Source organism: Gallus gallus, chromosome 6 (assembly GCF_016699485.2).
Source record: "Gallus gallus isolate bGalGal1 chromosome 6, bGalGal1.mat.broiler.GRCg7b, whole genome shotgun sequence".
NCBI classification, from domain to species: domain Eukaryota; kingdom Metazoa; phylum Chordata; class Aves; order Galliformes; family Phasianidae; genus Gallus; species Gallus gallus.
Window position 1 is genome coordinate 17,972,981 of NC_052537.1, and position 27,986 is coordinate 18,000,966.

At 45.7% G+C, this 27,986-nt stretch overlaps 1 long non-coding RNA gene and 1 other non-coding gene across 8 annotated transcripts in view; both read left to right on the top strand.

Annotated features, from left to right (window-relative positions):
• Nucleotides 1-27,986, top strand: part of LOC101749795 — a 326,633-nt gene that overhangs the window by 214,514 nt on the left and 84,133 nt on the right. Inside the window, exon 1 of one of the 7 annotated variants that reach the window (XR_005861106.1) lies at nucleotides 17,016-17,410. The exons of the other annotated variants lie outside the window; for them this stretch is intronic. This is a non-coding gene — a long non-coding RNA (uncharacterized LOC101749795). Of the gene's footprint in view, nucleotides 1-17,015; nucleotides 17,411-27,986 lie in introns of those variants that run through there. 7 annotated transcript variants of the gene reach the window in all.
• Nucleotides 17,011-17,118, top strand: MIR6577 (microRNA 6577). The gene has a single exon (NR_105444.1). It is a non-coding gene; the product is annotated as a microRNA 6577 (primary transcript).

The window sequence follows — 27,986 nt, forward strand, 5'->3', positions numbered from 1 at the left end:
TAACGCTTGTAATTGGTCCTGACTGTATCCCTCTGGCAATTAGCTCTTGTCACTGTGGTTCACTTCCAAGTCCTGGAGACTGGGTGTTAAGAGCTCCTAACTCTGGCCCGTCGCGACCACCCTTTGCTGTCTGCAATTTGACCTGCTATAACTTTGGACATGAGTCACTGCTTCACCCTGGTCTCCACCGTACCCTGATCACAGCATTAGCACTCTGTTGTTGCAGTTCTCCCTTTTATTGACCTCTGTAACGGAGAATCATAACAGTAATTGCGTGGTAATCAGTAGAAGACAGCACTCTCCATAGGGGGAGATATGCTGGAATGCTGGACTCAGGAAGACAGAATTAACTTTACTGTGATACATTCAGATTGATGGTGAGTGCAGGCAAGCAGTCCTAACTGGGTGGATGCCTCTTCCCATCCTCATCCCTCATGGCACTGAGTGGTTTCTGCATCCCAAAGAAAAAATACAGGACCTGTTGGGTTAAGAAAGGAGAAGGGGCTTCTAGGTGTGAAGTGTGGCAGGGTAAGAGCAAGTTCTTCTGTAAGTACCGTGTTGTTTCAGAGATAAGCCTGCAAGGCAGCAAAACCTTTGCTGACGAATGATTTCTCAAACTGTTAACGGGCTGAACATAGCTGAACATCTGGAGAAGACACCGGAGCAGCTGCTGCTGCTCTTTAACTTTCCTTCTGCTTTTCCTTTAACTAGAAAAGTGCTGGCAGAAGCTAAGAAATGGAGAAAGTGGGTGTGTTGCTGTCCTAAATGGAGGAGTCCCAAAGTCCTATGAGTGTGATCACAGGCCATAGCATTGTACGTGTGTTTGCACTTGGTAATTTTAACAGGACTGCCACAAGCAGCCCTCTTAGAGTTCTGTAGGCACGTGTAGATCTTGGTCTGAAAGTTTCCCATCTGGCTATTTGTATTTTCATCTTGAGTACAGTTAGCAGCAAGTGACTTGAGCGACCTCACATGTCTTACATAGGAGTCAAGGTTATTCTGAAGGCGAATTACTACAGCAAAGATCTGAGCATCTTCCTTGTGCAAGGAACGCTCAGACAAGGAATGGTATTTTAGGGAGTCTCTCTCACAGGGGTCTGTGAACAGGAAAAAGTAAAGCCTGAACTTGTAACAGTTTGTATTTGGAGTGAAGTGTTGCTGGTGTTGTCAAATAAAAAGGAAGCTGCTTTATTGTGGATGTTTTAGCAAAGTTCTCCTGATGCTGTGAAGTAAGCAGAGGATTTGGAGGCCTTGGGTTTAGTCCTGCCTGCTGCAGGAGCTGAACTGAACCAGAGCACCTCTCTGCACTGCTTCCTCTCTTTCTGTGTCTTGTCTGCTGATGGTGTGGCAGATGTCATGTCTGAGGCTCCAAGCTCCAGCTGTGTTCCCTGTACTGTTGTAGGAGGTTTGCTGTAATACTTCAGTAGGGCACTAACTGGGTGCAGCGGAGTTATTCCGTGTCATTTCCAGCAAGCAGTTGACAAATCAGGTCAGGGGTGGCTGAATATCTCCACGTATGAGCTATGTAGCAGTTATTTCTATGGAGGGGTCAAACGCAGGAAGAAGTTGCCAGAGGTGTTGTGGAGTACTGGGGATACTCAAGCCCTGGGGGGACGCAGCCTGGAGCATCCTCTTCCTGCAGACCCTGGTTTGAATAGGGATGCTGGTTGCCAGCCCTGCTGTAGAGCTCCCACATCACTATCTCAGAGCAGTGTATTTGTTTGCTTTCCCACTATGTTGGTATTTCACTTTTTTTCCTGACAGAGATAAATGATTTCTTTAGATCTGAATAATGAATAAGTGAAATAAATGTGCGTATCGAGTTGGTAATTCTAACTCCAACTTCAGACACAATGAAAACTCTGTCGGGAAAGTTTGTGTCAATTTTGGTAGGCTGGGATTGTGGCAACCTTTTTTGCTCCCGCTGCTTTGTTCTTCAGGCTTTCAGTTCCTTCTAGGCTGATTTAGCTCAAATAGGGTTGAGAGCCAACCCAGGCAATAGCTAATGCGCTGTGTCTGTGGGATGCAGATGGAAACCAGAAGCAGGTAGCCGGGCCAGCCTGGAGGTCTGAGTTGAGCAGCTCCTGTGTAAGCAAGAGAAGCCTTTATTAGGAAGATATCAAAAACTCATGAGACTGGGAGCTGCTGCTTGAAAATATGGGCTCACCATATGACTATGAGAGTTGGCAGTGCTTCTATCACCTGAGCGTGCATCCAGAATATGCCACGTTTCAGTCTTTTCATTACAAATTATTGAAACAAGTGCTTTGTCATCACTAATCAGTGTGAAACACAGTGCAGTGGGGGCTTTGCCTTGACAGGAGCCCCCAGTGCTGAGAACAGCTGTGAAGCACAGCATATGGGCTTGGGCTGCCCTCGTGGGCCCAGCCATGCCCTCTTGCCTCTATCACATCTATGGGTTTTTTGGACAAAGCAGTGAGCTGCACTGTTCTGTGTTGGTGAAGGAACTGGTGTGCTGACTGCAGGAACGCTGCTGCTGATTTACACCCCTGGAAGGGTGATCACAGATGAAGCAGGTGCTGGTATACTTGTCTGTAGAGCTCTGCTGTCCCTCAGAGTGCTTTTGTAGCAGCTTACCAGTGTTTATTTTCTTTAATCTGTAAAGCCTCTAATTCATCTGTAAAGAGCAAGGCAAATGTTATTTCATAATGCTCTCTCGATAGAGGCAGCTTGTATAAATCTGTAATAATATACCGATAGTAATAATTATTATTGGGTAATCTCCTGTTCAAGATTCTGTCTGCACAGGCAGTTCCTCTGCATTTTGATAGCCTTGTGGCCAGTAAGAAAGTGTTAAAAATGATGCAAGCATTCAGCATTTGTGAACTTAACTCTATAAACTTGATGGAGTGAAGAGAATCTTTTTGTTCTGTGCTGAGCTGAGAAATGTGCTGGCACTCTGGACACCTGCCATCTTCCCCTACTGCCTCTTTTATGTCCTGCTGTGAATCTGCAGCGTCTTTGCAATGGCAGCAGCTGGTGGGACTCAGGTGCCTTTATCTCCCCAGTAGGGTCTTATACTCTGTTCTTGTACAGTGCCCTGTCCTGTGTGGCCCAAGTTCCTGTATGGGGTTCCTTCATGTTTCTAGCAATGAACATGATAAATAATAAGATGTGTCAGCAACAAACATGACCCTGTAAAGCACTGACAGCTAGAGCAAGCGTTTTCTCTGAAGGAAATACCCTTATGTCTTTCATCTTATTATTGTTATTATTATTATTATTGTATTTCCTGTGCTAACATCGGGCAGTAGCCAAATTCATAGGGTAAAGATGTTGGAGCAGATCCACAGTCAGCAATGAGATGCTGGGGTGTCAGCAGAGCTGCGCTGATTGATGCAGCTGCAGCACAGCCCCTTTGGACAGCCTCCTGTAACACTGAACTGGGTGTGTAATTCCTGTAATCACTCAGTAGGCATATTTCTGAGAACGAGATCTGAGCCAAGAGCAGAAATCTAATTCAGGATCTCAGACGATCTTTCTTTCTCCTAACTGGTGGCCTTGGGCTCAGAGTGACTGACTCACACAAGGAAATGAGTGTGACCCGTACGTTGTTACTGCTATGTGTGCACGTCAGGGCAATTGAGTTGGTGGATATCTGATGAAATCACTGATGACTTTTTGGTGACCTCTGATGGAAAGGTCAGGTTTGAGACCAGGAGATTTTTCCTGTGCAGTGGTCTGTCATAAACAACAGCACCTCATTGCAGCATGCTGGCGCTGCAGGAAGCAGCAGCACTCCAGCGTTTCCAGACTTGTCTGTATAGAGCTTGTAGCTCCCAGGGAGCCAAGGAGGTTTTAATTCTCTCCAGCAGCAGGTTCTTAAATCCGAGGGTGGGCACTGCATGTTGTGGGGGTGTCCAAGCTTTTATCCCACCTCCTGAGCAGGTGTGCTGCTTATGCTGTCTTTTGAGCAGCAGAACATTCTTAGTAGTGGGGAGCGTGCAGTTAGGAATCAAACCCTTATTTTTAAGGCCTGAAAACGTTGGTCAGAGAACGACACGTGGTCTCTTGAAGGTCTATGGAGCCTGTGTATATCTGATGGGTCTGCAAGTTAGAGTGGTTAGGAACCAGTGAAGAGAGAATCGGGTCGTGTATTATCTGGTTCAGCCCCAAATACATCTGCTGATGGTTAGGAAAATCAAATAGTGTTAAAAGAGATGAATTAGGAGAAGATTGAAACCTGTCCGTTCTGGTTGCCCAACAAGGGAACAGTGCACAAACATGATGGCTATGGATCACGCAACATGGAAAATAGGCAAGAGTTAGAAATGCCAACCTCCAGAACTGCAGGGTGGACAAGAATCCAGAAAACCACACAGACCAGGATACATAAGTTGTGGGCTATGGCCTGTAATAGTGCTATCTTTACCAGTGAGCAGTCCTGCCCTCTGTCTTCATATAGCTGACCCACCTTTCACTTGGGGACTTTGTAATACAGTACTACTATTATTTATATTTTCAGGATATATTGATAACTGTTGCTGTTTCCCACTGGCCTCACTGCAGTCCGATCCCAGCTTTGTTTCTGCCCTATGGTCATCCAGTGCCCAGTTCTCCAGACTGCTGTGAATAGTATGTAATCACCAAGTTGGGGGATATTTGGTATATCTTAGTTTGGGCTGCTCTCCTGTCCTTGCTGAGGCTTCTTTTTGTGTGCTGTCTTCGCTAGGGAGGGGGTGAGGAAGAGTGCTGATGTGCTGATGGTAACTATGGGCTTGGGATGAGACTGCAGTCAAAGAGAAGGACTAAGCTCAGTTGGTTGCACAGATGCTGTAGTGATTGGTGTCAGCAGAGGGTCTGGCTAACGTCGTTACATATTTTGAGCTGCATCATCAGATGTTACAGGCCAAATGAAGTAGTGTATGTGGCTTTCTACAGTCTGACAACTGACCCTTGCCCTGTGCTGCTGTTGCTGTGTGCAGCACCGCTGCCACTGTGTGTACTTCTACTTGCCTGCACATCCCTTGCTCTCTGCCTGAGGTGGGCTGGCAGGAGTGGATGTGGCTCCCTTTCCTAGCTGGATGCTGTGTAGGGTGAGCGGTCACAGAGCTCCTGTGGAGAAAAGTGTTTTGAAGAGTAAGTGTATGGCTCTGAAAGGCCCCTTTCACATCCCGCACTAACAAATGAAACTCCTTGTTCCGTCAAAGTAAGATTGATAACTCCTCTGACATTTCATATGCAATATTCCGAATATTGAGAGAGGTGTGGGTTCCCCTTGAGACGCCAACCTTTCTGCTTCCCTTCCCTTTTGTCTCCAAGGAGCCTGCTGGAAGGCTGGGGGGGATAGCAGGGGAAGGAAAAGGAAAGACTCTGGGCAGGGAAAAGGAGAAAAATGACAGAGGAGCTTTTCCTTTTTTGATCTCATCAGCAATGAGTTTCTCATTTCAGAGCCTGGCAAATGAAATTGTGCCTGTTCAGCCACAATGAATGATCCTCTTTCTCAGTAGCCCCATTCTGCCCCAACCTCACTGGAATGAGGTGGTCCCTCAGGGCCATTAAAATGGATTTCAAAACTAATATAAAAATGTTCCTGTTTTTTATGGACACTGGAATCTGTGATCTGTTTCAGTTAAGAACTTCTGAGTGGTCAGAGTTGGGGGTGTGGGGTTACAGGGGGAGAGAGAAAAAATAAAGGTAGCACAAACCAACAGATTTGTATCAGTTTGCCATGAAGGGGCAAATCTCTATTCTGTTAACCAAGGGTTGCTTAAAGAATGAGGATTAGAAAAAAAGTAGCTTCCAATTCTCTCTCTCTCCCTTCCTTTTTCCTTATCAGTCTGATGTTGTGAGAGGAAGTAGTAGTGACACCTGGGGCAATTGTGGATGCCAAAAAATGTGATGCTGGATGCATCTTTCTCAGAGAAGAGGTGCTCTTTTGGCCACTCTGCTTTCTCAGTGAGTGGTTTCCTGTGCTGCAAGTCAAAAGCTTCACTGCTTCAGTCTCACTTTCTCCTGAAAATGGTTTTGTAGATGGGCACAACTGGCTTCCTGTGCTGTAGGATGGGGTTCCTATTCCTCTTGGTATAAAAGAGAGATGTTGCCCAGAGAAGGGAGTGGATTGTGGCCTCTTGTGCAGAAAAATCCTTTCTGCAGGCTGTGACCTGGGGCAGATATCGTATGCTTGGCTTACAGTAATTCACCATCTCTCAGGGGACCCATTGAGCTTATTTAACAAAGGTCAGCTAAATTTTCTAGTATCTTGCTGTGAAAGCAGTGTTAGGAGAAATCTTATTTATCCTTGGTGTCCAGGTACTTGACCACTCACTTCAAACAGCCAGAACTGGTGTGGTTGTGGTGGACAGCCTCAAAGCATAGACTGCATGACAACTGGTGAGAGCGTGCAGCTACACTGAGTCTGATTTGCATTCTTTCTGTGGCTGTGACTCCCTAGGTTTTGATGTGCATCTGTCTGTACTATTACAGGCAACTGAGGCCAATTCAGCTTGTGGGGCAGGCACAGAAAGCAGAGGGGACTAAGTGAGTTGAGGCAAAGCAAAGGGAGGGGATGGTGAAGGCTGAGATGGGTCTCCCAGCCCTTTGCAGCCAGCGCTGGTGCAGCTTCATTCCTCACAGACTTCTACCTGCGGCCCTTGAGTGTGTGTAGCTGGAGCTGTCAGTTCTGCTGGTATGAATTAAAAGCAACATGGCAAGTGGTGTTTTCTAGCTGCTGTAATTATCAGCTGAGGAGGAAACAAGCTGCTGCCTTTGGCACGGCTCTGGATGAGCTGTCTCAGGGAGGGCAGTTACAACCTTCTAGGTCTCCTTTTGTTGATGTGCCACAATAAGTCAGAGCCAGCAAGGATGGGCACCATGGAAGCTTGACTGTGGCACTGTGAAGAGATGGATGGGGAGAGAAACCCCCCAACTCCAGGGACAGTCTTAGCACCAATGACTTCCAAGGTTAGATTAGGCCCCCTTCAATCCTGGGATTGTTGCTGCTGTAAATGCACTTGTGATGTTCCTACCATTGAGGAAATAAAGCCTTCCTTTTCAATTTCTATCTCTGTCAAGAGAAAAGGGGAGGAAAAAGTGTTGCATCTTCAGAGCTGCATTTTATATAATTCTTGCTGATCTGATTTCTGGTCAAGATGGGCATAGATGAGTTGCCTGGAAAAGCAGACATCATACTGTGTGCTCGCATCTCCCTAGGTACTTGGTCAGGATGACTTCTGCTTGGGAAAAGGTATCAGAACCCAGGGATGGGAAGGAGCTGTCTGGATTTCAGAGTCCAACCTCCTGCAGTGATGGTGCCAGACTGTGGGGCAGGTGTATAGCCCAGGAAGGGCTGCAGAAGCCTCAGTCCATATGCATGACTGCTCATAAACCCATTCCCAACTCTTACCAGGCCTACTGTGCACCAAGCTTGAAACTGCAGTGATCAGAGCAGGAAAGACTGGGCCAGAGTTCTAGTGAGTAAAAGCACCCTGGTAGTCATGGGCCATACCTTGCTTTGCAGAGTAAAGTGAAAATGATTCTTCTCTCCCTGCAAAGTAGACCTTAAAAATATAAATTAAAAGTAATAAAGGCAAGTGGGCATAAATCATTGACAGCCCTACCTTCTGCATTGTCCTTCATACCTGCTTTAGGGCTCTGTGTCAGTGTAGGCAACCCTGGGCCTGGGCAGGGAACCAGAACATTGCAAGAGAAGAAGGGGCTTAAAAGTAAGAAAGTTCATCCACTCTTCTGTGTGCACGCAGTTTTTCTTCTCTGGCGAATTGTTCCTCTTCATGGCTCAGGTTGGGATACCTCCTGCAGCTTGTGGGCAGTCCTCGTGTGCTCAGCAGCAGGCAGGAGGTGCTTGTGGAGTGCCAGGAAAGAGAGGAAGCCAAGGAGAAATGAATGAGTGACAGGGAGCAAAGGGAATGGGAGATGGAATTTTTTTTTCCCCTTCTACTTTCCCTTTCTTCTTCATCCTGTGCTCTGCCTGTTCCCATCAAAGCCGCTGGAAATCGTTACCGACAGATCGAGTGTCTTCCAGTTTCTGTGTCAGGGAGTTTTGCCGATTCTGTGAACCATGCAAAGGAGGGGTCAGGCAAGAGAACGAGAGAGCAAGAGAATGACCAATTCAGCTGAGCTCTGGCTTTATCACTGATCTGGTCAGGTTCATTGGGTTTTAACTCTATGAGCCAGTCAGGCTTAGAAACTCACACCTTTGTTATCACCTTTCAAGAGAAGGGAGCGGGTGGTGTGAATTCTCTGGGGGTCATCATGGGACGCAGGCCAGGGATCATCTCTGCAGCAGACACTGCCTTGCCCTCACCTTCCACAGCATGCAAGGCATTCGGATGCTTACTGTCAAGATTGATCACTATTTATTCCTGCACAGAACAGAGTGGGGATGGGGGTGTGCTGGAAGAAATTTTGGGTCCTGCTCAGCCCTACCATTGCAGCTTTGGGCAGGGAAGTGCACAGTGGGGTCAGAATCTGCCTGCACCAAATGCCACTGCTGTTTGGGTCTGGATCAGAACACAGCTCTGAAGCCTTGGAATTGAATTATCTTTCATTCTGCCATGTGTTCTGATGATGGGGATAGAGGCTGTGTCTTTGATAAGATCATGTAGAATAGCCCTGTTTGGAAGGGACCTACAAGGGTCACCGAGTCCAACTCCTGACTCCACTCAGGACCACCCACAAATCAGACAGTATGTCTGTACTGGAATGGTATTAGATACTGGGAAAATGCCCTTGGAGGCTTTGAATCCTTCTCTGTGACCAGAAATCAGAAACAGGAATTCTAATGGCAGTGAGGCATTTGGGTAGTTTCTTCTCCTCCATCTGGAAGTTGGAGCCTGGTAGCTGCAGTAACACATTCCTTATTGGCCACTCTGTTTCTTGCAGCTAACCCCTTTTTCTGGATACTGACGTCTGACTGAGCTCGAGTGCAGGCTTGAGGAGTCTTTACTTAACTGGGACAAAGTCTCTGTGCACCTAGATTAGTTCCCTAAAGCTGAGTGTCTCACTTCTGCTTGCTGCTAAAGCTTTGGTCTGGTGTGTTACTGATAACACTGCTCAAGGTGCAGGTCATGAAAAAAGACATCTAGGGGAACAGGAGAACACCTGCCTTCATCACAGCTACCTGCAGAGTGAAGACAGTACTGCTCAGTGGAGGAGAGGAGCTATAAGCTGTTGGGCATTGGGGTTCTGTTTTGTTCCTTCCTTGTTTGATAGAGACCACTAGGACCTTTGGGAGCCTCTGTTTCCCTTTCTGGAAAGTCTCTGTTCTGACCTCTCTGCCCAGAGATGCTACAGGAGCAGTAGTTGGTAGGGGTACCAGTTTAAGAAGAGCTGGGTCCCCTAAAGCACACAGCAAGGCCAACCACCTGAGACAGCCCACTGCAGTGCTCTGCATAACTACTGAGCTGGCAGAGCAGGGAGGCAGAACACTGAGCCAGTGCCAGCTCTGGGGACAGCAAGATTAGGGAATGGCGCACACATTTTGGTGGCTTTGGCAAGGGCAGTGCTGAATGCGGAGATTCCAAGTGACGTGTACAAATAGCAGCTGGGCTGGCACTTCTCTGCAGCCAACGGGAGCTGGCTCTCCTGCTGATGGCTGGCCTGCGCTCCTCCCTCACCCTGCAGAGAGAGCAAGATGCTGGCTGTCTGGGTGTAAGGCAGTCAAAAAATTGTGTTGCTTCAGCAAAAGCTTCCTGGAGTTTGAAAATGGAGGGTGATTGAGGGGAATGGCAACTGACCCTGCTTTCACCATCAGTAGAAGGCACAGAGGGATGTCAGGCAGCTTTCTGCATGAGTGTGCTGAAGCTGTGTTCAAATGGCCTAGGCACGTGGTAGGCTTTATACAAATGCAGGTGAGACGGCTGCTGGCACAGGTATTGTCAAATGTGCAGGAGAAATCCAAAGTTTTCCCTCCCAGGGTTTGAATTGTTGGTTTCTAGAGCTAAGCCACTAAGGATCACCTGCAGTGAGGGACATCTCTTGGGTCCCTCAGCTCCCTTCCTCTGGGCAGCTCATCTATGAAGGATACAGGAATCAAGGGGACGATAGTGGAGCTCCTAAAAGGATCATATGGATCGGATCTGTGGCACAGAAAGGAACCGAATATCCAAGTTTGGTACCAAGTGTTTCTGCTTTCAGTTGAGTAACTTCTATTCATGGCCTCTGATGTGGTGGCAGGAATTTGCTGGGCACTGGCAGGCAGCAGAATTCTTGGACCTTTGTCTCGTGCCTGGCATTGCTGGCCATTGGCAACAGGAGAAAAGAGGTAGGTTCAGTACTTGGATGGGTTGAGGTGCAGACTGTTGGATCCTCTGAGGAGCTGAGACAGGCTTGGAGCAACTGTAGGCAGTCTGTTCCCCTACCTGCATGGGTATTACCCTTGCTGTGGACTGTTTTCCAATGGCTTCTGTGATGCACTGCTAATTCCCAGTTGTGCTACAAAGGTGTCCAGTGTCATGATTATGGAACAGGTAGAACCTGAGTAGACAGCTTTTGAATTTGACAAAGGTGGGTTGCAGCAAGGGTAGTTGAGTAAAGCGTCCTTTAATTTTTACTCCCTTCCAGAATGATGCAATCCAAGATGTCCTTGAGTTGCATTTTCCATCTTTGTTCACTGTGACATAAGCACAGAGCAAAAACTGGGATCCTTACCTACTCATTTGCCTCCAACAGCTAAGGCTTTGATACTCTTCACACAGAATATTGCGTGTGAGATCTGGTAACTCTAAAAGGAAAAGACTGCCAGCAAGCATCCAAACCAGGCAAGCCTTAAGGCAGTTGAGATTCTGTGCGAAGCACATACACAAAGCCAATCACAGTGAAACTGAACTATTGTTTATTTTGTGCTTTCTTTTCCTGTGGTGAGGCTCTGACTGTTCTCACTGCCCAAAAATTTCAGCTGGACTTCTGAAACGCGGGTATGGGGTATCAGAAAGGGCCGGTGAGCAGGAAGGGGAAGGAGGCAAGGAGCCTTTTGCTGAGAGTCAGCCATGTGTGGGCACAGAAGATGGCTCTCGAGGCTGGTGTCTCTTCCAAATGTGGGACTGTGAGCAAAGAGCCATGTTGTCCCTGGACGAAGTGCGTCTGGGTGGCCTGCAGCCACCACTGCAGAACAGCCCTGGTGGGGTTGGAAGGAACATGTACACAGCTGTTATGAAGAGGAGATGGAGACCTGTGCTGTGGTACTCATAAGCCAGGGAACTTTATTATACTGGCATTAAATTAGCAAAGGGCGTGTTTGTGCTGAAAGTGTGTGTGCAGGGAGGGGGAGTCAGGGAGGGGAAAGAGCTGGCGGTGATGGGAAGGAAGGGAGGGTGCCCTGACCTCTCCTCATAGCCCTGACTGTGTCCCCATCTGAAGGTCTGGCATATCCACTCTCACTACTTAATGATAGTGACATTACCCATCCGCCCAGCATCGCGGGGCTTTTGTCTTCATTCAGGCAGAAATGAAGTTCTCCTGGGCGCACTTATCAATCACTGCAAAGCTCCAGCTGTTCCGGAGCCTTTGGATCGACTTCAACAGCCGTGCTTACAAATTGTCTCTGAATAGCACCGAGCTGAGACCCCCTTTTTTGTCATTGTCTTCCGACAAATGTTTTTTTTCGGCAGCCTTTCGCAGACGTTGCCGGCTGCCTTCTGCCGCGGTGATTGAAAACAGCCCTGTTTTGCATTCTCCTGCCGGAGTCCTGGGTTCAGGGAGCTGTCCCTGAGTGCCACTCCAGCGAGTGCCATGCCAAAGACAATTACATGCATAGTTTTGCTGATTGCATTAAAATCATTAGAATGAAAGATTCTGAAATCGTACATTAAGGAGGGAAATTAGAAAAAGCTTCAGAGACAGACAGCAGCGTCCCCAAAGTGAGGGCAATACAATTAGCTTAAATTGTGTTACATACACACAGACTAGGAGTAGCTCCTGTAACAAATGACCTTATTATTGCAACTCCCTCTTTCCCTCCATTCCCTTTTCTCTCCTTCGCTCTCTACTTGTTCTCATTCCCTCTTCTTTTTTCTCTCCTCTGAAACTTATTCTTTGGCCAGGACTGCCACTTTCCTTTCCCCTTGCTCTTCACCCCTCGTTTTTGTCTTGAGGAATACCTGGGGAAAGTCGCTCATAGGATCCCTGGAGCGTGGTACTTTGCTTTCAGAACTGCTTTGCAGGCCATTTAGGAGGAAGCACATGCAACCTCAGAAGTTAATTTTCAGCTGAGCAAGAAACTTTGCTCTCCAGGGGAACAAGGAAGTACATGACTCCAAAGGCTTTGGACAAGCACCAGCCATCAAGAAGATCGAAACAGTCAGCTGTCTAGCTGTACTCCATACCCAGTGCCAGGAAGGAGACTATTAACTATGCCTCAGGTGGGGAATGTTCCTGCATACCACAAACACCAGCACAGCAGGGGGTGCAGAAAAGTTAATTTTGGGTGGGAGAATGAAGATTCTTTGGTGCGAATTCCAGGTCACTGAAAAAGATTATATTACACCAGAATGCATGGGCTGGTATCTCTGCTGTCCTGCTGCTGTGCTAATAGAGAGCAGTTGGCCACCTATGAGTGCCTTGAGGTCCACAGCCACATGCTTAAAGTAACAGCAAGACTGGACTCTCTGTGCTTTGTTTGAATAGCGATTTGAAGAAGAGTGTGAGATCAGTCTCTGAGGAGAAGGAGGGAGGAAGAGAATTACAGAATAGACTGCAGAAAGGGGGAACATGGGGACGAAGACTTCCTGGGAAATAGCAAAGCTCAGGTTATATCTTAGGGAAAACTCCCAAGGTCTTGAGGACAAGAAAACAGCTGACAAAAGCTCAAAGGGACAAAGATGCTGCCTTGTGGAAGAAGAATGTGAACTACACGTGGGTACTGGAGACTGGACCTTCCCCAGAGGATGTCTGTCATCCTGTCTACACAATGTCAATAAGCAGATGAAGGATCATGGTCCTTCTTTTTGTTTCGAGACTGGCCTGCTGAGCATGTTGTATCACCTGACCTAGGTCAACCATGGAACCTGTGTCAGAGTCAGGGACTGAAAGTTTCCTTAGCTGGTAGTCAATACCTTAATTGGAAATATAGTTATGTCAACTCTGTACTGTTACAGTGTACATACAGCTCTACTGCTTGGAACTGCTTGGGATTATATTGCTGGGACATGGGGCTCTTTCATTTCCAGTGTAACAACTTGCGGTCAGCTATGCTGGCCCATCAGCTTGCCCTGCTTTGCTTCTGGTGCTCCCAACACAGCAATCAGCAACTCGGGAATACCTGGACCCAAGGTGCTATGTTTGTGTTACTAGTATCAGTAATAGTGGCTTTGAACCGCTGCGCATCAACAAGGCAGTGTCCTAACTTCACAGAAGATTTTCTTCCTTCCTTCAAGAGATTATCTTGTCAGATTAGACATGACTAAGAGAGAAATGGGATATCTACTCATGTAAGGGACTATAGGGAAGAGAAAGCAAAAAGTTGGTGGGATAATTTGGCTGGGACTACAGTAAGTATAAAACAGTAAAAAAGGGAAAATGAAGGTAAGAGTGGGGAAGAGGTAAAGGAGCAGAGGATATAGCAGCAGAGTGAAGTGAGCAGGAGGTCAGTTTGCCTTCCTAGTGTGAATCAGAATTGTGGAATTTGTGAGCTAAGCAGAAGGGTCCAGGAGATGAGAGGAGGGGGAATGATATGGAAGGGCAGCACAGGTTGTGGACAAAGGGGACAGAGGTAGAGAAACCAAGTGGGAGAGGAAATAAAGCTGAGAAGACCTGTTACAGACAAAGAGGAAAAGAAGTGCTGGAGATGGTGGCTTTAAGCTGGAGACGGTTACGTATTTTAGACAAGTGGAACTGTGTGTTGGAAAGACAAGCAGAGGTACAGTTTCAAGCAGTATGAAGAGTCAGGTGAGGATGAGGAAGAGAGTTTGGCTTACTGAGAAGTCCAAGGGATTTAGAACTGCAAACTAGGGGAATAGAGTGAAATGGGAAGCCCAAAGATGGTGTATTAAAAAAAAAAAAAAACTGGAGTGGGAATTGGGATTCTAGCAAAATGCTCATTTTTGAGGATACGTCAGCAACCAGGGCTTCTTCTGGTAGAAGACCTGACCAGAGGCAGCAGTCACTTAGGGATACTTCTGCTGCTTTTGTGCCAGCTTAATTCACAGGAGGAACAACCAAGAGTCTGTGGGAACAGTGAACAGGCATTCATTTACAGCAGCCTCTCCCTACAGATCAGTGTCGTGAGCAGTCCAACATGTGGATGCTGTGCCTGAAAGTGAGTAGGTTATGGGGCTCAACCTCTAAAGTGGAGCAGCAGAAATAGTTGTAAGGCCATGCTGTGTGGATGGATGGATGTAATGTAAGATCATACGGATACTTGAATGTTAAGTTTCCAGCCACATTAATTTTCAGTGAATATTACGTAGCAGGACTTCAAGCAGAGCCATCAGAAGAGGCTCTTCAAATCTTAACTGCTTTCTGGTCTGTATCTTCCCCGTGCCCTTATCACAATACTCTCCAAATTCAGAGTGAATTATTTTATATTGCTCCCATCCAGTGCTGACAGAGATTTCATAGATTTTGCTGAGACTGTACATACTTTTCTGGAAGATAATTTCCTTCCATCAGTGTGAAAGATCTCAAAAGGCCAGATGCCTAGGACAAAGTTAGGCTGTCTGAATGCCTGTCTGCTTGGCCAGAGAGCCCACTGCTGCTTTTGATATGGCTTATCAAGGTGGCCATTTTCTTGTTTCTTAGAAGTGAAGGGAAGGTGTGGAAGGCCACTTTCTAGAATGCACTGGGGTCAATGAGGGCCTGACTTGGTCAACTTCAACAGGCTCTGGATCAGGTCTCTAATGACTGTTTGTATGTAGGATGGCATGAGAAGGCTCAGAAGGGATGTGGCCTATGGCAGGATCACTGCAGAGAAAGGATGGTGCTTTACTGGGGGTGGAAAATGGAATTGTCACCGTGGAATGAATGAATTGTACAGTTTCTCTTTTGTAACCCAGGGAATAATTAAGATAGATGGGTAGATGAATTAGCTGTCCTGCAAGGTCAAAAGTGGATTGCCTTATTACTCTATTATTTCACTGTTGTGGAACTATCACCACTAACGCCTTTTTCATGATATTTTGTACATCGCGTGGAAAAAAAAAGGGAAAAAAAAAAGAAAAAAGGGGGGAGATACAAATTGATCGTTTGCTGGTGAAATCAGTCTTCGTCATCGCCAGCAGTGCTTGGATTAATGGGATTGAAGGCTGCTGGAGGTTCAGCCAGAGAGACGGGCGGAAAAACAAGAGAAATTGGTTTGTACCCCTGGGAATGGAATTGATGTGACTTGAACAGAGCTGCTGCAGCAGTGGTGGCTGCTATGCTGTGATGCTGATATATATATATATATATTTTTTAAACGGGAGATGGGAGAACAAAATAAATCCTGAACTGGGATCATTACAAACATGGATGGTAATCTTCTAGGGCATCTGGGAGGTCCAGAAGAGTACATTTGCTTCAAGCCTTCAGGGAACAATAGAGCAGAGCCTTTGTGAAACACAGCTGCTTTTTGGTAGTCTTCCACTATTTCTGTTGGGTTTTAAAGACAGGCTTGGAATGGGAACTGGTGGCTGGATGTTACTCCTAATACTGGCAAGTGCTCTTCAACTTGCATAGCTAGCTGGCTGTGGAATCTTCTAAATGGATGAAGGCCATCACATGAGAGTGGGTGAGAGGAGACTATCAATAGACGTGGTTTGTAGAACGAGAGGAATGGAGGCATATCAACTTATATCATCGCATCTTTGGCCTGACAGTCACAAGAAGAAATGTATGAGAGGAAAATCTGTATTTACTGTCTTCCCATCTGCAATGCCAAGAGGTAACTCAGAAGTGCTTTTTTCTCTTCTGAGTTTCTTGCTTGAATTCTAATAAATAACGATTTGGAGAGGTATAAACTCCTGGAGGAGACACCACATTTTACCTGAGGTGCTCCACCTATGCTTGGCATCATGGTTATATCTCATCATCCCCAGGAACCAGGAGTGGCAGCAGAGGGAATGTATGTGTGTGTGCAGTCAGTGTCAAGGCACTTCTGCCCACAGGCGTTCTCTCCTGTGCTCACCTAGCATCAGTTGCTGATGGCTTATCAGTGCATGGTGGACAGCACAAAAACAGTGACATGCTGAAGCCGAGTCTCTTCTTGGTTGCTTTTAAGCATAGGGATTTGTAGCAGTTTAAAAGCAGAGCTATAAAAATGGCTTTACAAATGTGGGTCTGGATCTGAGGAAGATATTCCTATCTCCAGGTGAAACCAACTCAAGCATGGTGTGAAGAACAGGTCTGCCAGACCTCCACCTCAGTCAGAAATATTTGCATTTTTCCTGCTGCCTTTTGGTCAACAGCGATGCCAGCTATGAGGAAAATCCACTGTGAGATTGAAGTGGGAGTTATTTCTGAAACCTGTTATGTGTTTGAAGATTCAGGATGTCACACTGCACAGCTGTGTTCTGTTCATGGGGAGTCAAACTGAGAGGCCAGAAGTTGCTTTCCAACTTATGTTTTAAGCTGGGGCCATTCACAATGCAGTAGTGTGTGGGGCAAATTTCTTCCTTGATTTGCTTTCCTTCCTTTCCTGGGCTCCTGACTACCAGAGATGGTGGTGCAGTGCTGGCTGTGAGCTCTAAGCCAATTATGTCTTCTGAGCTTGGTGAGCCTTCCCCTTTTGTTGGTTAAATCGCCTTCTTTCAATCTTATAAATCCAAATTAGCATGAAAGTAGAGTTAAGGCTGCTAAGGTATAGCACAGCTGTGAGTTGTCCCTGTTCATCTCAAATATGTTAATTTTGAAGTCGAATGAAGGCAATTTTGATCTCAAACAACGTTTGGGGTTGTGGGTAGGGCTTTAGTGGAAAGCCTAACCTTCCTATCCAAGATATCTGTGAGACAGCATGAGATCTCTTGTTTCTCTGTGTAACACCATTAGCCAAAGCATCATTGAGAAGGGGGCAAAAACTGGACAAAGGAAGTATTCAAAAGTAAATTTAAAAAGGGTGGTGGGCATCCCCAAACTCCTGGCATCTTCTACTCTGTTTTCTTCTGTGTTCAATACACATGCAGAAGAGACTGGGTATAGGAGGGTGGAGATCTGGGAAACTCCTTTTCCAGCACCGTGAGCAGTACAGAAGTAAGACCTTGATGCAAAACATTACAGTGCTTGCATCAGGCAACTGGCTCTGCAGATAGTCAGGGTGAGCTGAGCCTATTTACGAGCAGAAAGAACAGCTGCCACATAGGGCCACTGATGTTTTCTGCTCTCAGATCTGCACTGTGGGTCTTGCCTTCTGCCTTGCTGATGAGAGAGCATTGCATGTTTGAGGAGGCAGGTCCTTCTCCCTGAACCACGCTCCATGCAGGCCTGAGGGAAGCACGCTCTCTGAGCTGAGTTGCTCTGCTGGGTAAGGAAATGCTTTAACTCCTGTGTGCTTTAGGCTAACGTCTTAGTGTTGTCAGTTTGATTTGCATATTGGATTTTCCAGACTGTATGTTACTCCTGGTTTTCTCCCAGACTACCTTTTATTTCCCTACAATGCAACAAATCAAGTCACTGCTAAAAGGCCATAAGCCATAGCTGTATAGCTTACAGTGTGTTACATGGTGCTTGGAGGCCAGAACGACTTGTTGGAGTGAGGGACTGTTCAAAGAATTGTGTGCTGTGAGAGGAACAGAGAAGGTCCCCAGCCAGGACACATGAACAGCCCTGGAGCTTTCTGGCTGCTTTCTGTGCTTGTGCCTTCAGAGGAGACATCAGGACATGGGAGGGTGTCAGCTCCAGATTTTGTCTCCACTACTGATGTCCTTATCTCTGCTTTCTTTTGGGTGATGAAAGAAGACAGCTGGTGTGTTTCCCAAATGAGGGTATGCCATGCATTAGCATCACATGGGTCTGTGTGCCTTTCAACTGCAGTCATGAGAGTAAGAAGAAGAGTTTTGAGATATTTATATGAGCGTTTTACGCAGTCTCACAAGTGTAACAAAATAAAAGGAGTAATTCCCACAGCTGGTTTTGTAGCTCTGGTGTATGAAGCTGTATGATGCCTTCTTTTTTCTGCTCATCACTGGCTGCTTGTGACTGTCATCAGCCCAGGTGAATCTTTGTTTGTGTGAGAACTGTATATGTGACCAAAAATGAAGTTGCAGAAAAACTTACAATCTTTTATCTTGCACTGAGATGCAAAATAAGCTTTCATTTTTTCCTGTTACATCAGATGTTTTGGGACTGACTTTGTTCAAATGCAACTTTAAAGAGCTATGGAGAGAAAATGCGGCACCAAAGCACAAGGACAAGTTTAGACTACAATTGTAGGCTTTTGTCATACAACTCTGAGAACAGTGCTCTGTCTCATTGTATTTTTTCACTTTGCTGAGGAAAAGCTGCTGATCCTTGCTGCCTACCCCTTGTCCCTTTTTCCCTCCCAGCAAACTGGGTTGGTTTTTTTTGGTGAAAGTGTGGTTTTATACACTCCTGAAATGAAAAGAGAGACAGCAGGTAGCACCAAGCAGCAAATTGGAATGAGTCTATTTTGTCATCTTCCTGTTCTCTTAAATGACAAAAGTTCAGTCTTGAGAATCCATAGCTTTTAAAATTATGCCTGTGAGGAAATCTTTTTTTTTGAGATTTTTACTGTTTCCGCTTACTGTAACCAGGTATTTTCACCACGAGTAGAACATAAGTGCATTTACTCTGTGACTGATTCTTCTACTTTAAAACAAGCCCTAATTTTTCATTATTCCAGATGCTCTTCCTCCTACAATGTTTGCACACTGCGTACTGCATGTCTGAGTTTGACCCATTGGTAATGGTGATGGTGGCTGCTCTTGTTATTGTGGTCCTGCTAAATCAACGGATATTAATTAAGTTAAACAGCACGAGTAGAATGAAAGTGAACAGAAAATGTACTGAAAATACAGTTCTGAGCTCCCAGCTGCACCAATGAAAGCTGAAGTAGGCACTTTATCTGCTAGGTTACAGTCTCTGGTTATCATCCATGGGAAATTAAAGGTATTATTTTTACCACCGGAGGGCTCCCATATTTTTCCATTAATGCAACAGAAACATATTGAAAATGACTAGTACTCAGGTGATAAAAACCATGAAGTTCAGACAAAGTGTGTTCTTACTTCACAGCAAGATCTGTATATACAGGACCTTTGAGAGAAACGAGGAAACGAGAGGAACTGCTTTACTGCAGGTTTGAGAGAACAGCAGCACAGACTGTGTGATGCATGGACTCTTATTTGGTGGTGAAATCAACAAAGCAGCATTACAAACGTGGCATTTTGCCACTGGTAAGAAGCTGCAGATCCTTAGCTCGGGGTGAGGGGGGTGGCAGATCAACAGGGGATAATGCAAAGATGCCAACTTCTGTGAGGTAAGGACATAACCCAGAGAGGGCAATTTGTCCTGCATTGTTTAACCTGTGTAAGTCCCTTTTCTAAAGAAGCACACAGGTTGTTTTTGGATGAACATGTGCATTTCACTCTTGGAAAAAGGGCAACGGGTATGACTGTTTCATAATTCCTCCTTCTCCCACTGGCATCTCACTGCAGCCATCGCTTGGGCTCCAGTGGGAAGAACCTGCATGTGTTCAGACTCAGTTACACAGCCCTGGGATTTGTAGTCTGTATAGTGTGTAGACTGCACAAAATAAATTAGGTGACGGTAACAGCAACGTGCCGGGCCAAGGGCAGCATCACTGTAATACCAATGGATTGCATTGAACTCTTCCAGCAAGGGTTTTGAGAACAGCAGAAACAGATTTTGCAAATTCACCTGTGAGAAGGAACCCATTTCTTAAAATTTAGGAAGATATAAGGTGTAATGAATGGTTTCACCAGGACAAGCTGGGGCACTGAGGTGCCTCGTCCACAGCACGTGGCTCTGCCCCTGTATTTTGAGACTACTTCTGGCACAGGAAAACAGTGCAGGGACATGCAGTGCCAGAGGGAAACCCCAGGCAATGCTTCCAGCAGTGCCACGGCTCCTTGGCCACAAAGTCCCCAAGGCATCTAACCCACTGCCTCTCCATGCTTCTGGGGATCCCAGAGTTCTTAATGCTGCCTTCTGGAAGACAGCAGCATTGATGTTCTTGGATCAATTCTGAAAATGGGAGGATTCACAAATGCCAAAACAGAAGAGTTATTTGTTTAAAATGTTTTTCTTCTTTCCAATGGAAAGGAATGATCTGAAAAACTTTCATGCTTGGTTGCTGTCTTGGGGAAAAAGTTCTGAACAAGTATAAGCGTTATTTTCTCTTACTACTTTTTATTTTTTTTAAATGCCTGTATTCCTTAATGGAAAGTACTGTTTCATAGAGAAGTATAACTTTAATGCTTAACATAAAAAATAATAAGAAAGCTCAAGAAAAAAAAATGTAGTAAAGGGAAATATTTCTCCTTATGCAAATATAGGCACACATATTACAGCCGTTTTGGAAATACTTTAGGACACTAAGGAATGGAAATAGCAGTAAATTACCCTTCTACCCCTTTGCTTTTCAGATTTTTTTTTTTGCATCTCATATTGAAGCAAATATCCTTGATGTACGTTTTTCAGCTCTTTGTCATCTTAACCCTCTTGCTAGTGGTTTAATATATGAACATATTAATCAGCTTCATTGTGACTTATTTTCTTTAATCTGAGTATGATTATCAGAAAAATTAAGTCTGGAAGTAGCACCATGATAATTCAGCCAATCTCTCAGTCTTGGGAGAAGACTCACTCCACCTTGAATAGGTATTTTCGAACTTTCTATTTTTCTTTCTAACTAATTTTCTATTCTTAAAAGCCTTCAGCAATGAAGACATTTCGGCTGCTCTTGTGCATTGCAAGACTCTAGCACTAGTTCATAGCACTGGGAACTTTGTCGCTTTGTCTCATCTAGATCTTTCTTGCTGAAGTTTAAGTCCCTTTTCTTTTCTCCTCCACTGTTGATGTGGAGAGGGACCTATCACCTTCCTTTTTGCACAGCTTTTACTTAGTAGGAAGATGTTTCTCCTTAGCCTTCTCACTTCTATACAGAACACTGCCAGATCTTTCCAGCTTTCTAGGTCATGCTTTCCAGATCTTGGACCTGCTTTATTTCTCTTCACAAATAGCTCTTGCCTGCAACTCCCTTGGATGTTAGGGTCTATACCTTGGTAGGTGCAGTATTCCAGCTGAGACCTCACCTGTGTGGAGAGAAGTCTCACATGCCTGGTCATCTGTGCTCCTCGTTAAGCCATCCATGTGATTGTTTTTTTCTGGAATGACCTTACATTAATATCTCCCGTTCAGCTTGAGCTTTATCTACAGAATTTCTACCTCACATACAGAATAAAGAGCAATATTTGTGCCACTGCTTGTTCTGCAGAAGCTAGGCTTTTTTTTTTTTTGTCTGTGTTCGTTTGCATCCAAGGAAGTGTTAAGTAACTCCTTTGCATGAGAACTGAAGACAACTCTACTTTCTAGATAGGATTTAAATAGCAAGGAACTGTCCCTACAGGAACTTAGTTACACTACTCCAGTAAATGGGACTGGTCTTTCCAACGTGTGTGGCAACTGTTGACTGCAAAAAATTAAGATTTGAACTTAGGGATCAATGAGCATCCCTTACTAGAATTCCCAAGGGTTCAGTCTCCATTCAGAATGGAGTCAGCACCTTAATACAGAGATGCCCTTTCTACCAACACTGTGGTCTTTGAGAGTCCACTATCCAAAAATCAAACTACTCTGAGCCTGCCCAGCTAATAAAAGGATAGAAGGTTACAAAACAAGGTGGTTTGTCTGTAGGCCAGGTAGAATGATTAACAGCAGGCATTTAATTGATTCTGATGTCTTCAATGATCAGCATCGGAATGGATTATTGCCTTCCAGCCTAGATTTACTGTTGACGACGTACCATGTCATACCACTAAACTGTCTTGAAGGTGATTTCTGGCCAGCACAGTATCATGCAACTGCACTGCAATGACATTTTGTGACAAAAAAATAAAAAAAATCAATGGCATGTTTTAGCTCACCTGCCACACAGCTGTAATGTGTCCTGAAAGGTGGCCCTTTCCAGCAGTGCAACCCTGAAACTGCTGCAGGAGGTCATTGTATCTATGCCCCAATTGTGGGGAAATGAATCAGATAGCTTTAATTTTACTTCACAAGTCATTTTTCATCTTAGTAAAGAAGGGGAATGTTGTGAAACAGCCCTAACCTTTAGTGTAAAACATTGCTTATGCTCCTTTATACTTTGCTAGATGTTTGGTTTGGCCTTTTTTGATGTTTTATTTAATTAAATGGAAAAAAAAAAGATGCACACCAAAACACACTTAAATCTCTTTCTCTATCTTTTCCCTTTTTTTTCTTTATCTCTCCTTTGTGGAGTTGTGCCTCTTACAAGCGGAGCAAAGCTTTGGTTTTGGGTATTTTGTGTTGGTTGGAACAGCTCTCCAGGATTTACAGCTTTTTGAAAAAAAAAAAAGAAAAGCATATATCAAAATTGTCATCCCAGACGTGCGATCAGCTGTAATGAACAGGATTGCTGGTGATTTCTACTCCCAGCGTTGCCTGCTGCTGCGTGTGCACTGGATACTTGGTGCTTAATGTTTTGTCTTCTCTGCTGAGTGACTCTTGGTGCAGGACTTCTCGTGGCAGCTTTCCTGCTGGCTGCCCTGAAATGGCAAAGTGGGTGCAATAGGCTAATAAAAGGATAGGAGGTAGGAGCCTCAGATACGGTTGAGAAGTTAATCACTGTAACAAACCAATCAAGCTTCTCTGCATGAAAGACACCTTGGGGGCTAGCCCTTGCCATACGGTTTGTCACCACAGGTTTGCCTGTCCTGCAGTGTCACCTGCTCTGGCGAGGCCCCAGCTTTACAGCAGTGGGATCTCTTGGGGGATCCTGATGGCTGCTAGTGGGACAGCACTGGGTGGCTGTGTTGATGGCAGGCCGGCAGCGCTGCCTGAGGAGCTGGGGTGCAGGGGGCAGGTAGAAAGAGAAAATCACTTGGCAAGGAAATCAAGTGACAGCAAAGGGTACCAAAAATGTTTCCATGGGTTTGGTGGAACGAACAACAACAACAGCATGTCTAAGCCTTCCTATTTAACCCATTTAACCAAAAAAAAGACTTTTTTTTTTTGTTTTAACCATGTTTAGCTTTTTTTTTTTTTTTTTTTTTTTTTTGATGGTGGCCCATTTTTACAGAAAGGAAAGGGTTTCTGCTCATAGACAAGAAGTAAAGTCTGGGGGGATGTTGAACTCAGGTCCTTCAGCGTTTCCAGATCCATGGTACCAGTACCTTCCAGCTAAAGCAGTTTGTCATACTGCTTGTAGCATTTCATTTCCTTATTCTTAAATATCACCTAGGAAGAGGATGGGAGGGAATACCTCCCTTGAATCCAGAAGGAGAGAATTCAGGGTGCTTTACTGACCCTCAGCTCTCTGGCTCACTATTCAGAGCACCGTGCTCTGTGGTTCCCTGTCCTTCAGGCATTATTACTCAGGTCTGGTCCATGCTGGGTCTTGTGGTGTGTATATGGGGAAGGGAAGCATGAAGGCCCTGTGCTGAGCCCTGCTCCTCACCTTCCCAGGGCTGTAGTGCTGCAGGGAAGCCTGCCTGGATGGGCTTACGGGCCCCTGACTGGCAGTGACTGACAGCTGAAGTGGCAGGTTGACTTCAATGCAAATCCAATTTCTCCTGCTTTATTAGTGCTTCTTGAGTACTATCTTGCAACGGTGAAGCTGGTGTGATTTACTGAGTGAATTTACACTTCAGTGATGTGGCAAGAGCTACGGTAATGAGTGAAAGCCAGCTTAGATGAAGAGCGGTGCAGCTGCCGCTCACCTGTGTGACTCCCTCCCTCCCTCCTGCCTGGTGAAGTCAGCACGAAGGCTGCACCATCCGTGTGCCATGCCAGGGCCAGCTCCTGGCCTGAGCTCATCTCACAGACTGTCTTCTCTCTCTGGGAGCCGGGTGCTGCTGGTGCTTGGTGTGCCATGTGTGACCGCCCTGCACGGAGCTGTGGGACTCCTGCATTTCCTCACCCCATGCTCCTGGGGGGAGACACAAGGAGCTTGTCCTCCCTGCTTCCCTTTCTCCCACTCTGGTCTGACTGCCAAGCTGACCTGCTTAGCTTTTTGGATGCATTTTCCAGTGTTGATAATAAATGCATTTTAAGTGAAAAGCTCTGTTTTCCGACAAATTACTGATATTGCTTTGCCTTTTTATTTTAAACGCATTGCTTTTGTATCTGAAAGGACTTGCTGAAACTCAATTTGTTTTAACCGATGCATTTTGAGAACATGAATCTTTCTACCTATCTCTGTGTTTATCAGTAAAAAAAATGCCCTTTTTATAGTCTGGGACTGATCTCTGAAATGTGTTCCTGAAAAACATAGCTTTAAACCAGATCTTTTTCTGTTTAGGAAGGAGAAAACTCACTGTCCCAACCCACTGTTTATTGCATGTTTTACTTTGGGTGATTAAGAAAAATTCCATGGTGTAGGTACTCTCCTTTTTCAGTCACTTCTAATGCTAAAACATAAGAGGATAACTCCTGCCTTATAGTAAAGCTGCTCAATGTGGGTTAAAAAAAAAAAAAAAGCAACAAGAGACCTCAGCTGTAGGACGTAAGGCCACCAGTGGTGTTGGCTGAACCTCTGAACTCAGTGCTGTGCTCACAAGTAAATATCTCCCCTTAGCCCTCCAGGAACGGTGTGGAGCTGGTAACTAGCAGGGCTGGACTGGCTGGAGTACTTCTTGTGCAAGCTTTTCCTTGAAACACAGCACAGTTTCTTGGAAATCAAAACGTCTACTGGGAGAATAGGACAATATAGTGGGAATTTCTTGAGCTTGACTGTAACTGGGCACTTTAACCAGCGTGAGGGCCCAGATCAGCTCTGTTAGAACTGCAACAGCCTGTCGCTGACTGGAGCTGTTCTATGCAGAGGCTGGCCCACTGCCTTGTGCAGGGCCCTAGATCCCAAGCCAGGCTGGTGGGCTTGCTTGGAATGGGGTGAGAACTGGCCCTCAGACATAGTACAGGCTGCTGTGCTGTGCTGCAATGGCTGTGAAATATTTTTCTGTTATTCAAGCCTTACAGTGTCTTGCGAATGAAGTAGTTTCCTTGGAAGAAGTTTGGAAATCGAAACAGTCTACTGGGACCCCATGTTTTGTCCGTTCCTTTCTTCTGATTTTATCTTGGAGATCTGTGAGCGTGACTCTAAAAGAAGTGCTGGGGCCCATTCTTTGCCCCTTGGCTCCATGAACCTCTCAAGCAGCTCTGGGGCACTCAGCCCTCTGTCTGATTGAGCCTCATTTCCCTATTTGCTTACTGCCGTCTTGTGTTTCTCTTTGTTTTACTTTTTCCCTTAATCCATCCTTCTAATGTAGCTTTCCCTGGAGCCTCTTGAGATTGTACTCTTCAGACGTTTCAAATGTGAGCATGCGTGGAACAGGTCAGCAGCTCTTGCCTCTTTGTGCAGGTGAGCATTGAAGAAGGAAGTATTGTTTTTTCCCCACTGTATTGGTGTTGATTCTCAGCTGGATTTACGTGAATGTTGTTTGCAAAGCTCCCACTAAACACAGTGAATCTTACAGTCAAAAAGAATGTAGATGAGGTGTGAGAAAAAAACACAGGTGCGATGTCTTTTCAAATACCTTTTTAGAACTCCAGATTTGCCACTTTATCCTGCTTCCCAGTCTGTAGGTGTTTGCTGTGTTTTCTGCACACACCAGTATGATGCTGCAGAACTTTTGTTAAAGAAGCAGGATTTCCAGGAGACATGTGTGCACAGTGACTGGGCAGTGAGGAGCCACTACTCATGTATGGAGAACTTGCTTATGAACAAAGCTTTCTGCCTCAGATGCAAGGTTCTTGCAAGTCTTGGCCTGCCTTTTGAGAGGCTGTTCCGTGCAGTCTGGGCTGAACGTACTTAGTCTGCTCGTACAGGCAGGTGGCTGATTCATGAGCTGATGGCTTTTTGCTACCATTGTATTTGGGTAGCGCAAGATAGTATTTTCAGGAGCTTTGCCGCAGAACTGGGATGCTGGCCTGGACTGAATAAGCGCTGTGATGCTTACCCTGTGGGTTATGAGCCAAGAAAATCCGCTTGAATCTACAGGTCTCCAGCCTTTAAGTCTCATTTTGATACTTCAGTTTTGGCCTGCTGGCCTTTCGCTTCCTCCACCTCAGTCTTCACTATGGCCCAGTTCTCTCATGTAAATGCGTCCTTTTCTTTGTGCCAGCTTGCATTTGGTTTATGCTTTGGGAATTTCCATTGACGTTGTCCTGTCCTGTTTGTTCTGCAATACATGTTTTTGTCTTCATATTCAATTTGATCTATGTGTTCCCAGATGTTTTTCTCGTGGGCATTGGTCCGCACTCTCCTGGGTTACAGAAAGCAAAGCAGGTCCTCTGGGGAGAGCTCCCTAGCCAAGCAAAAGCTCCATGGCTGAAGCAGAGCTCATCTCTGCTGTCGTCTGGACCGGTGCTGTACTTTATATGGCTTCTCAGTGCCTTCTCTTTTGTGAAGCTTTTTTGCTCCTCAGACTTCCATAAGTTATGATAATCATATCCTATCTCCCCAAGGACTCCTCAAGTCCTCTGTTTTTTATTCCAGGACACTTGTACTGCATTTTTCTATTCTTTGTTCCTTTATTACCTCTTGCTGCAAAGTCCTTGCCTCACCTAATTGTGTTATGGCTTTGATCCATCTGTACTCTTTCTCTGGGAACATTCCAGCATGCTGCTCTCCTCCCTTTCTTGGTCTGAGGCTTCATCTGTTTTGTAACTTCTCATGAGCTTTGCACAGTGGACACAAGTAGGGGATCTCAGTCTTTCCCAATCCCCACCTGTCCTTGGACTGCATTTTGGTACCCAGCTGGTGGATGCATCTACTAGATGCATCTACTATTCTTTTGACTTCCCTTTAGTGTCTTAGGCACTGTTATTTGGGCCTTTAAATGTGGGGGCTTAGCCCACTGTTTTTGCCGAGATGGCCTCTTTCCTGTTGTTACTTTATTGTCTTTACAAGTCTGCGTGGAAAGTGGGCAGGATATTGACTGGGGAGAAGGCTGGGAAGCATTGATGCTTTGCCTCTGGGGTTGTGGTGTTGAAGACCACTTTGACCACCCCTCTCCGCCAACACATGTGCCAGACGGTGTTGGCAGGTCCTCTTGTTTGGTTTCATTTGTTTGCCTTTTGTGTTTTTCTGTGAAAAGCCAGCAGTAGCAGCAGCAGCAGCTGTACAGCAATGGCACAGCCGCTCTATTCCTGGCCAAGAACCCTGTGAAATTAATCCACATCTTGCTGAAATCCTACCCTGCTTTCGGGTCACTGCCTCGTTCCGGCACCGTGGAAGGCAGGGATCCCGCGATGATTTATTACCAGCCCCAACGCACATATTATTATGAAATGAGTTTATTACACTCTAAATCTCCTGTTAATGTGCTACTGTTTTAATCCCTTTATCCAATTTTCAGTCTCTCAGGCTTGGCTGCTGTTCACTTGCACAAAACTCTCCATTCTGAAGGTTTTATTGTACGATATCCATATCCATTTATCCTGCTTTAAGGCTGCAGTGCTGAGGCTCTGGTGAGGAGGGGGAGCATGAGAAAGGGCTGGGAGAGGCAGAAAGGGATGGGCCAGGGCTGCACAGGAGGGAGGGAGAGAGAAAAGAGCCTGGCTTAGCTGAGTGGGTGTAAAAAGGAGCTGGGGAGAGAAGGGCAGTGGGGTAAGGAGGGGCAGAGCTGATTTTGAAGGCATCAGTAAGGGGAGTAAGCTGGTTTTAGTGGGAGTGGATACCAGATCAAGGAACTGAGTGAACAAAGTGAAGGTATTTTGGTAAATCATTGAATGACTAGGTAAGAGAGAAGGGGGCCTTAGCCTCTACTCTAAGACTGTCATGAATCAAACAGCTCTACAAGTGGAGAATGGAGAGGGCAGAAGGAGAACTAAGACAGAAAATGAAGGGGAAGGGCAAAAGGGAGAGTGTGATGGGA